This window comes from Myotis myotis, unplaced genomic scaffold (genome assembly GCF_014108235.1).
Source record: "Myotis myotis isolate mMyoMyo1 unplaced genomic scaffold, mMyoMyo1.p scaffold_m19_p_16, whole genome shotgun sequence".
NCBI lineage: Eukaryota > Metazoa > Chordata > Mammalia > Chiroptera > Vespertilionidae > Myotis > Myotis myotis.
In genome coordinates, this window is record NW_023416320.1 from 17,345,918 (window position 1) to 17,358,079 (window position 12,162).

The window sequence follows — 12,162 nt, forward strand, 5'->3', positions numbered from 1 at the left end:
TGGCACACAGCAGTAATTCCCACCATAGCTACTGCTACTGTGAAGATCCTGCTGAGGGTGTTAAGTATGATAAGGCAAGAGCTGAAAGAGCTTCCTGCCTATATTTGTCATTTTCACTCAATACTGATTCTCCAAATATTCCTGAAGCATCTGCCATGTGTCTGACTCTGGGTTAGAGACTTGGTTTGAAGAAATGAACAAAATAGATATGAGTCCTGTGCTCACTGTACTTACAGACTGGTCATGAGGCAGATATTAAAGAGAATCCAACACATAAATTTAGAAATGCAAATAGGGATAAGCTTTCTAAAGGAAAATTCAGCCTGGCTGGTGTTGCTCAGTGATTGAGCATCAACCTATGAGCCAGAAGGTCATGGTTCAATTCCTAAGTTGCAGGCTCCATCCTCAATAGGAGGCTTACAGGAGGCAGCCGATCCATGATTCTCATCACTGATGTTTCTATCTCTCTCTCTCCCTTTCCCTTCCTCTTTGAAATCAATAAAAATATTTTTTTAAAGGGAAATTCACAGTGCTACAGAGGAATGCAAAAGGGGAATGAAGACTGGGAGGTGAAGAAAAATCTCTCCGAGGAAACATTGCTGAGACCTGAAGAAATGGAATGTGATAACAAGCACGTGGTTTGCTGAAGAGCACGTGCGAAGGCCCTCAGGTAGGGAAGAGAGAGGTCACCCGGACCTGCAAGCCTAATGGGGCTGAAATGTAGCTGAGGGGCGGGGAGAAGAGATACCACACGAGGAGGACTTGTCAGAGAGCAGAGTTTTTCCTAAATGCAATGGAAAGTCATTTTGACTAGAAGAGTGACATGATGTAGTTTACATGTTTTAAAAAAAACACTTTAACAGCTTTTTGGAAATAGCGTAGGAAGATGCCGGAGCAGAGCAGGATGACCAGTTAAAAGCTGTTTTTATTTCAGGGAGGGCGTAACAGCCTCTTAAGGAGGCATCACGGCAGTAGAGAAGGAGATGAATGAATATTTTATATAATTGTTGTCTGGTACATTTTATTACTATCATAATTATAAATATTACATGCAGCTGAAGATGTATGTGTACATATATGTTTACACAACTTCACATATGTACGTACGTACCGCTGCAGCTATATATGTTTATAATAATTATGATGATAATAATATAATATGCCAGACAATTTATTAAGCCCTTTCAAATGCATTATGCCATTTGCATAGAATCTCTTTAAAAAGTGGGTACTCTTTTGTTAATCCTCATGTTTTTAAATCAATAAAACAAAAGTCAGAAAAGTTAAAATAACTTGCTCCAGGTCACACAGGTAGAAAGCAGTGTTGCTTGGATTTGACCTTAAACCTGTCTGATTCTAAAACCCATATCCTCAAGCATTATTCTATTCTGCGCTCGCCACCTCGCCTGACTTGGGTACTTTGTTTAGATTCTCTCCCTCTTGGTTGGTACCAGGGACTCCTTTCAGCTTCCGAACCCTCAGGCTTTGGAATGAGCTGATTGTGCTGGGAGCATCCGTCCCAGGCAGCTGGGCAGGTTTTACATCAGCCCCAATCTCAGTCTCACCAGCGGCTCTAGGAGCTCTCCTCGTGTTTCAGAGAAGTGGCCTTTATGGCAAGTGAGAGCAGCTACTGAAGCTGTACTCCTGTACATTAGCACAGAATTGAATGGTAATTGCTTTCAATTGTGTGGAGCTGCAGATAATCAAGCAGAGGGATTGGAATAAGTGTTTTGAAAGGAACATGGAAAATTACCAAAGCAGAAGTGTTCTAATGAGAAAAGCAGGGTACACAATCTGAGCATATGAGGTGGTGAAGTAGGATTCAGAGTAGATCACTAAGAGGATGTGCTTTTTGGGCCGGGGGAGGGAGTGGAGAATAGACTGATAAATACATGAGTGTAAAGATCTTGACATAGTTGCAGAGAGGAAACATGGAAGAACAGTGAGAATTGATACCACTTTTGAAAGTTTACTATATACAATTAGAGGCATCATCTCATTTAATTCACCCTCATAATATCCCTTATTTACTGAGGCTCAAAGATATCAAGGAAAATGCCTTGCATTGTACAGTGAATACGTGGTGGAATCAGGATATTACATCTGCCTGCCTCCCATGTTGAACTCAAATATTATATGCTCCAAAGGGGCATGGATTTTGAATGGCTCCTCTCTATGATTTTTTGTCTTTAATCCTAAAGGAGAAGGGAGCCCATAAAGAGAGTACAGGAGAAGAGAGGGAAATACGTTACCTGTGTAGGTTTTAGGATGACCTCTCTTTAGAAGACAACCACTCTGGCTGAGCAATTAAAGTGAAGGCTGCAAAATGTGACACACGGCACAGACAAATCCTCAAAGGCTGTATCTCTAGTGACAGAATGAGGTTCCTCAGGAGTTACTGCAGCTACCCGACAAATGGTAGTACATTTCGAATCATGCATGGGGAATAATAAGAGTGAAGAGATTCACACTAGAGCTTAGAAATGTTAAAATGTGTGAGATGCCACCAGTCAGAGAATTCAACTGATCACCATTTGGTCAAGGGAGCCTATTTCTAGTGAGAGGATATTTTATCAGAGACAGCAGGGACATCTAGATCAAAGCCCGATGCTGATTCAGGAGGAAGACAGTGAGCTCCTGAGGTCTGTGACTTCCAATAGTCACATAGCTAATTGCTGGTTAGAATGACAGCTGCCATGTATCAAGTACTTCCTATGCTAGGTATTACTCTTAAGAGTTTCCCATGCTTTAATGTCTTATCACTCAACTCTCCTAAAGACCCTATCTGCTAGGTGCTATAATTATAATAACTGCCATTTTACAGATAAAACAAAAGATAAGATAGGTTGAGAAATTTGTCTAAAGTCATACAACTAGTAGCTACTACAAGGTGAAATCTGAGCCTAGGAGATTTGACCCTACAGCTCATGTGCCTAACCACTGAACATGCTGTCTCTCTTAATTGCAAGTTTATTTGTTTTTACATCACTTGCTCTAACATTCTAGAATTCGTGAGGTGAGTATGTAGATTAGATCTTTTTTTGAGACCTTCCTCTCTTTGCCTATATTAAAAATTATTATTAAGCATTGTTAGAAATTAATGGACTATTTACTATAAAGCATTCTACAAGAAGTCTTGTTCTCTGATATATGTAAAATCAGAACCCTCGATAGAAATTTAGGGATCAAAATACTTGTTATAGAACAAAAACTCATTAAACTTCGTTTGAAGAGAATAGGTGGAAATTGACATACTTATATATGTCTAATTCTGTAAAGGTTTTTCCTTTTTAAAAAGTTAGAACTAACTTTGCCCCCTGTGATTACACTGGGGATTGGCTTGGTTGGAAGGAAGCATCTGAGTGGCCAGACTTAGAAGAGAGTGCATTCCTTCAAAACGGTTACCAATGATGACATGAGAAGATGAGACAATCAAAGTTTGAGAGGGAGACTCATTCACCAGGGCCTGTGTGGCTCAGTTGGTTGGGTGTTGTCCAGTGCACTAAAAGGTTGCTGGTTCGATTCCCAGCCAAAGCACATGCCAGGGTTGCTGGCGTGATGCCCAGTAGATGGTTTGTGGGAGTGCAGGAGGCAGCCGACCTATGTTTCGCTCAAATCGATGTTTCTCTCTCTTCTTCTCTCTCTAAAAATAAATTTTTTTTAAAAAAAGAGGGAGAATTATTCTACTAAGCTAGAAAAGGAAGGCAAAATAAAGCCAAATGTGCCACTAGATTAGAGACTAAAAACTAATATGGAAAACAGCAGTCAAAATAAGCAAGAATTACCTGGACCAATTAGGGTTTTTTTCACCCATGCTGCTGCTCAGAGCTGCGTGAGAGAGCTGACTCTATTTAAAGGTAGCAATGGGTCAAGTTGAATGATTCTGGCTACATTTTGAAAATATGCATGAGTGGAACAAGAATATGGAGTAGAATGACAATACACTCTCTATTGTTCAACAGTGGCAGTGTTTTGTTCAAAAATTCACTTTCTCATTGTACATTTTATTGTTCTAGAGCACCCTGCAAGGCCAAGTGGGGGACGTGAGTTCTGCTAATCTCAGCCAAAATTGTATTAAATCAAATGAGAGTCAGAAGAGAGTTGTCAGTGTATGGTTGAGAGCAAAGGTTTGGGTATCAGACAACCTGGCTCCAACTACACTCTATTACTTACTCACCATGTCCTCTACTTCTCTCACTATGTAGCCTTGAGCAAGGTATCTGATGTGTAAAATGTTATACTAATGCCAACTTTAGAAAATTGTTTGGATAATTGAGAGGATGCCAATGAGGCTGTACTAGGCACCTACTAGATAGTGGCTGTTATTTTTATTGATTTTATTATCATTAAAACATGGTTAAAACCTGTGAGGTTCAAATGGTAGGGGAGAAAGAACTTATTTCAAGCCCCTCCAGTCCCTCCTGGCTACACAGTAAGCACTCGCTGAATGGGCATTACTATTATCAGCTGATATTTACAGAATAGCCTACAGAGAAGCTCATAATCTATCAAAAAGGCTCCTTTCATTCTCACTGCATTGAAATCTCTCTCACTTTTATATCTAACTGTATTTCCAGCACAGAAAATGACTGTCTCTACCTTGACACAAGGCCAGTTTCCAATTTAAAGTATTCCCTTATTGGAATAAAACAGAAAGAAATATGATGTTTAATACTTCATTTAGGTATCGTGCAACTCTATCAATACTAATGTGTTCCTCTGCTTTGGAATGCAAGGACCAGGAATGGGATTCCTCCAGCCTCTTTTAAGGGGCACCTGGTGGATCTGAATTATGCATTCTGGGTTGAAAGTGGAAAATATGAGGCCCACATAACTCAGTGAGTTTAGAGATATGGATTGCTTAACTCTAGGATTAGAATCAGGCACTGGGAAGAAAAATAATGATTTTATAAAGAATAGTTTTAGAAATATAAAAATTATTATATTGTCAAATTAGAACCAAAGCGTTATAACTTAAATTTGAAAAGTTCTAATCGATGATTCAAATTTCCCATTTCTTTATTCAACAGAAATTGATTCAGTGCTCGCTATATCCTAGAATGATGCTTGAAATTTACATCATCTTCATCTCTGACCACAACTGAACAACACAGGCCAACAAGGTAAAATTGAATTTTACAATAGTCTCAGGTTATACTCCATTAGTGGCATTGTTTATGTTTTTTTAATGTTTTTTAAAAATACATTTTTATTGATTTCAGAAAAGAAGGGAGAGGGAGAGAGAGAATTATTGATTGGCTGCCTCCTGCACACCCCCTACTCAGGATCGAGTCTGCAACCAGAGCATGTGTCCTGACTGGGAATTGAACTGGTAACCTCTTGGTTCCTGGGTTGACGCTCAACTGCTGAGCCACACCAGCCAGGTCATTAGTGGTATTTTTATTTAACAAGTTTATTTCTTCTCACTTTGTACACCAATACTTACCTCCTTTCCCTGTATCAGGCAGTGAATAAAGATTAAGAGTAGAAGTAGAGGCCAAGGTATTTCTGCTCCCATCTTGCTTATGTTCCTTTCTTCTCACCTGGCACAAGTAGCACTATTTCCTCTCCTTGCTTCTTTAGGCTTAGAGGTGGTAATGCCTTTCACTTTCCAATAGTCTGTGAGTGCTTCTACACCTTTTCCTGGTTTCCTTATCTTCTGTTCACTCCTTTATAGACTGTCCTTTTATTGGATTTGCTTCAAAAGTCCCATCTGTGTGAGCCTTGCTGCCTGGAAATTGATTAATAAATAACTGCTCCTATATAGCTGAGATAAGAATTTATCTGTTATCAATAATAAACAAAAAATATCATCTAAAACAGTTTTACTATTTCAAAACAGATAGCAAGGTGAAATAACTTAGCTATTGTTGTAATTCACATTTATATACACAAATGTAGGGATGTATACACAGGGCATTGGCCATCAGTGATTTCCAGAAAACAATTTGCCTGCTACCTTTATTGTCATGAGAATTCTTAATTAACACACATTGTTTTGTATAGGTGAGCCCTCCATGTTCAAACATGTCAAGGCAGGTACATCAAGACTTTTCCATAGAGATTGAGTTACTCCTCCTCTTTGCCTGACAATTTCTCTTGGTTGTAGAGAACAGTGACAAGAAACCAGAAAGGAAACACCATGTTTTACAGTTTAGCAGAAAAATCAAAAGGAACAGACATGCAATCTGTTGCTCCTCTCCCATATGGGTGACAATAATGCGATTGGAAGAATAAGTACTAATTAGCTAAATGAAAAGCTCAAACTGTGACTGTTGAAGAGTTTAATTGTAGGGCAAACTGAGATGCTTTCCCAATTCTGGAGAGAGAAGCAGAGAGAAACTCAGAATGTCTCACCTGCACAATCTGGCCAATATAACCCTTGCATGTCTCAGAGGAAATATCAACGGTGTTATTTAGAGGAAATACTAAGAAAGATTCTAGTTGAGAATTAAGGAATTTAATTATTTATGCATATCTTATTCTAAAAACCAAAGTAAAAATATTGTTCAAAATAATTCTTTAGCTATATTTACTAAGAGCAGGCTATCAAAATATACATTAGCATTAGGATTTAAGTATTTATTTAAAACTCTACAAAATTCATTGTCTGAATATATTGTTATGGATTAAACAGAGGGAGAATTTATTGCTGCCTGGGCCAAATGGCTATATTAAAAATCAGGTGAAGAATACACAGAATATTTATTGAAACATTTATTTATTTCCTCCCTGCTAGACTAGTAAACACATCTAGAAGAAAAACAATTATGTTTGCTCTTAGGATCATCATCTGCTAATCCAATAATCTCTAGCTCATTCCTCTTCTGGAATTAGATGAGTAAATCTTGGTTCCTAGAATATTCTGTCATGACATTCACATTATCTCCTGGTCTCCTGATACTAACAGAAAAAAATAATCTAGTTTGTAGTGATTTGGGGTAACTTAGGTTATAATTTGCCTATATCAGTGCAAACAATGCACTTATCTTGGGATTTAATTCTCTTTTCACCACCATTAGATCCAGCTTTTTGTGATCTGTGGCTCTTTCTTATGGGCATTGAAAACACAATCAAGACAAATGACCAAAACAAAAGAAGAGTTGAATAATTAAACATTTCCTTTATCCTGGTGATTTCTGCAGCAGTCTGCCTTGGGCTTCAATTAATTTATGGATATAAGAGACCTGACTTTTAGAAAATGAGATTTCAGCTTCTTTTATCTTGCCTTCAAACAAAGTAATTTTGATAGAGACAGGACTGGGCCAACCACATTTATCCTTATAATTCCTGAATATCAGCTTTTGAGATAGTTTATCCTTATAACAAAAATGTTTTCCACTTGATATCAAGCTTTTTAAAAGGCTGGCCTAGTGTAATTTAACACATGCAACCCCAATCCTAATCTAATGTGTGTGATATTTTCTGAACCAAATATTGTCTGTTAGTTGACATCACAGTATTAGATGACCAGTATGATAGAACTGCAGTAATTCTGAAGGGGGTTCTTACATGGAAAATATCATTTGAAAAAACTACTTCCTACTAGCTATTATAACAGGGTTAACTACATTAATAAAAGATGGAAATTCTTGATTATAATTTTGTGTGATTATAATCATCAAGTTCTAAATAGGCCCAAGAGGAATTTTACTTACATGTCTGATTAAGAGAGAAATATACTAGATTATTTAATGATTAACCCTCTTTTTTCCCTCCTTCCCTAAGGAGGTTATTTTGAGCTTGGGTGAGAATCATCATTTTTCCCTTAAATTTACTCTCATCTTCAATATTGCATCTGATTCATAAAGCATGTAACTGGAACAGGGCAAAACAAGGGCCTCTAGAATTTGATGGTGACCTTAGGAAGTTAGCAAGCATCCAGCCCTGGCCAGGTGGCTTGGTTGGTTGGAGCATAGCCCTGCGCACCAAGGGTCAAAGGGTCATGGGTTTGATTCCTAGTCAGAGAATACACTTCAGTTTTGGGTTCCATCCCCAGGTGGGACATATACTAGAGGCAACCAATCAATGTTTCTCTCTCTGTCTCTCTCTTCATTTCTCTCGAAAAAAATCAGTAAAAACATATCCTCAGATGAGGATTTATAAAAAAGTGTCCAGTATTCTGCTCATGATTCATCTGGAGGGGAGGCTTTCCTTCTAAATACATATCAAAATACAAGGTGGGCAGAAGTAGGTTCAAAGTTTTTTGTATGGAAAATAATACAATAATTAATAAATAATGATACAAGAATAAATTCTGTGTTTCGCGTATTCACAGCTGTAAACCTACTTTTGCCCCACCCTGTATACAACCTCCAGAATAGCCCAATATAGTAAACTAAGTGTTCAAAGAAGCAACAGGAAGAAAAAAAAATACTAGTAAATTTGTGAAATTATACCTAAGAAATAAACTCAGATAAAATTAGAATCAACGTCTTATTATTTAGTGAATGTCTCCCCTAGAAATCAAAAGAAACATTGGCTCCAATACAAAGGGCAATATGAACTTAAGATCAGGAAATAGGGTTACCCATGTCTGACTTCTATGAAAAACTGTAAAAACACAAATTTCTTTTGATGACCTCATAGCATATTTACCAACTGACCCCAATTTGTCCTGCAATTTATAGATAATAATGTTTTATCTATTAAGCATTAAGTAACTCAGTTTTTCAAGGTAATAAACTTAAAAGTTCATAAGACCCATTAGTAGATTTATTTTGTTAGGATAATTTGAAATTTATCCTCAGTGGTATACTCATCTATACTGTTTATCTTAATTAACACATTGTAATTAATACATTGAGCATAATTCTCTCCAGACAATATAAAGGCTACTCAATCTTCAAAAGACATCAACCCTTTATATCCTCAAATATACCTATTAATCTATTCACCTTCACTGTAAAATTTAATGTCAAATTCCCAATACAACCTATGTTTGATTCTACTAGCAAAATAAAAAATGAGTTATCTGTATATACTGCCCCATTTTTAAAAAATATATATTTTTTTGACTGACTTCAGAGAGGAGAGAGAGAGAGAGAGAGAGAGAGGAGAGAGATAGAAACATCAATGATGAGAGAGAATCAATTGGCTGTCTCCTACATGAGCCCATAACCTGAACATGTGCCCTGATTGGAAATCAACTATGAATTCTTGGTTCATAGGTTGACGTTCAACCACTGAGCAATACCAGCTGGCAATATACTAAAAACTAGGACATGAGGCTTGATGGGGTTAAAACATATTCTCAATGCCTTAATAAATTTTAGGAGTTGCTTTTCACTGTAATATCCCATGGACTCTAATTTTTTAGACTGTAAGCTTAATGTAGCCAGAAGCTGTGTGGTTCAATGACATATATACACAGTACCTAGTGCTGTGCTTATAACTCAGTAGGCATTTGTTGCTGTTCATGTTAAAGTCACAGCTACCATGGAATGACCTGTGTTTCATTTTCACCAAGAAAATAGTATAGGATTACAAAAAAATTCTCAATATTCAATAATCTTTTCCAGTCTTTGATTTCAGAAAATAATAGACTTTTATACCTTGGGGAAACTTCAGGATTATATACTCAGTTCCCTCATAACTGAGTGTGTCTGTCTCCCAAGCAAAATAATTAAATTTTCCAAAGGTCACACAGCCAGTATGTGTTGGAGCTAGATGAGGGAGACTCTAGATCTGGGAGACTTTAAACTCTATTGCTGAGGCAATGGCTTTTCGCTTCCCACCTTTGAACATCTGCTAGAGAAGGAACAGCTGTCACATATGTTTCCACATTCCATGAAGGATCCAGTAAACTGATCCAATGGGTGACAACAGGTCTAAAACCTGCTTAGCAATGGATCCTTCTGTGGGAACTCAGAGTGAACTATACCTTCATGCAGTTTCTTGATATTTGGTAGGAGCTCTCAGAGGAGGAAAGGGGACAAATTACTGGAGGTTGAGAATTGGGTAGGAGGTAAAGACAGTAGAGAAAACTAGAGGAAACAATAGCCAGGATTTTGCATTTTCCTTTCTACTTAATTGGCAGCTCCTATCATTCAAAGTGTGTTATAAACTATAATTCCTATTCACACAGACCCCAGGTGTGTCTGACAGATGAGAGGTCAGAAAAAGAATCATTTTCACCACCCCAGAAATCTCAGTAAAACTAATGAGGTAATTCTAAGTCTTTACCTCTGGGAAACTTTTTTGGACTCCTTAATTATATCCCTATGACCTTCCATTAAATTGATTCCTTTAAAAAAAAAAAAAGACCTATTCAGTAAATACAATGGTTTGGCACTGTTTTCTCTCCACTAGGGAAGGGGTGAGGTGTATGCTGCCCCAGTACTGATTACAACATAGTGGGGTCAGGTCTTAGTGAGAAGTCAGGCAATGCCCCCATAGGTATCCCACCAGGCAGAAAAATGTGAAAGGCATCCTTTGTACTCTTCTTCATATCCACTGGGCTCACTCTTTTTCTAGCACTGCTGCAGCAATGAATTTTCACAGGTATAACCTAACAGCAAGATATATTTTTCATTTTGGCTTGGGGATTCTTGGATACAGCAGCATGGGATGGGTGTGAACGCTGTTAACACTCTAGGAAGCACAGTTTGATGGATGATAGCAGGAGTCTGGTCTTTTCTTTCACTGACATCTATGACACCTCAGAATATCTTGGCTGGATTGAGATTCAGTAGTCCGCTACAGAAATCAGTGCACAATATTACTAAGAAATTGGCTCTCCCTTCTTTTCTGTTTCATTCTCTCTCATCCGTCATTACTGTTCTCTTGTCTGGCTTCTCTAATAAACTATCTGTATAAAGGCCCCTGTCTTAGTTTTTGCTTTCAAGAGGATCTCAGGCTAATTCAAAAGCATAAATAGAAAAAAGAAGTTGGAAAAAATAAAGGGTGTGAATAAGATGAAAAAGCCATACACATTTACCTGACCATAAATCATATCCAAAATACAATTTGAAAGAGTTTAGGATAAATGGGATAGGTGTAATAAACCTAAAAACATTAATACAATAAAAAAGGCAAAACTGCATTGTAAATGAGAAGACATTTACATCAAGTCCCCAAGTTTGAATAAAACTGTAGCAATTGAAGGAGATATTTATACCTAGCTTTCCTAGCAGCCAGAGCAAAAATGGAAAATGTAGCTTTTATTATTTAGTGGTTAGGAGCAAACCCATTAGTCAATACATGTAAATGTGTTCCAGATGCTGGGATCCAAGAGAAATTGTTTCAACATTAAAAAAAAATAGGTAGGACATTGAATAATGTAATAAATGGTGTTTTTAACAATAGAATTATAATTAAAATTACAGAGGTATTCTATGTGGTCGTTTCAAATATTAGTTTTTCATTAATTACAAAGATATCTACAGTGCTAAAACTTTTCAAAAGAAGCCATTTTGGTTGGTTTAAAATGCACAAAAAATGTGTTCAAATGCCAGTTGATTGGAGCATGAAAGAAATGTTACTTGAAAAATAATTTGGAGATCAACACTAACACAAACTATATGGTAGAACCAGAATGTAATCCCCAAAATGATAAATTTTAAGCAAAATTGTGTCCTGAAGAACTTTGAGTAAAATAAGATACTTCAATACTGTACTCATGGATAACTAAATAAATTAACAGTTTAAACAGCAATTCTTAATCATGAAATATGACAAATTTATTAAATATATCACATTTTCCTCCTGTGGCTATGCAGACATTTCTATGGATTATGCCCTTCTTTCTTCCTGATATTGAAGGCATCCCCTGAAGTTCTTAACACAGTACTCCAGTCACTGGGAAGAATTAGAAATTTTAGGTGAGTTGAATACTATTGGTTATCATTTGTATGTTTTAACTACTTGGCTGAGAAAGCATGCTTTCCATAAATGATTTTTTATTAACAATAATAAGTATTTAGCTCTTTTCATTCATTTCAGTGTTTTTATTTTTCATTTTAAATGGACCATGAATTTCACAGCTCCTTCAGGCTACTTTTGGGACATATAATTTGCTGTGTTAAAAACTGAAAACAAAGTGTTTGAAAATGGAGTGACAGCTCTAAGATGACTAAGATACCTAAGCATCATGGGTAAATTTTATCATGTTGTATTAAAAGTTTGATCTATGGGAATTTGAGACATATTGGAAGTAAAGGA

General features: G+C 36.9%; 1 long non-coding RNA gene across 1 annotated transcript; it reads left to right on the forward strand.

Moving 5' to 3' along the window:
* The first annotated feature begins 521 nt into the window (after nucleotides 1-521).
* LOC118670518 lies at nucleotides 522-11,823 on the forward strand. The gene is made up of 3 exons (XR_004972361.1): nucleotides 522-670; nucleotides 5,031-5,123; nucleotides 11,721-11,823. It is a non-coding gene; the product is annotated as an uncharacterized LOC118670518 (long non-coding RNA).
* Nucleotides 11,824-12,162: the final 339 nt, after the last annotated feature.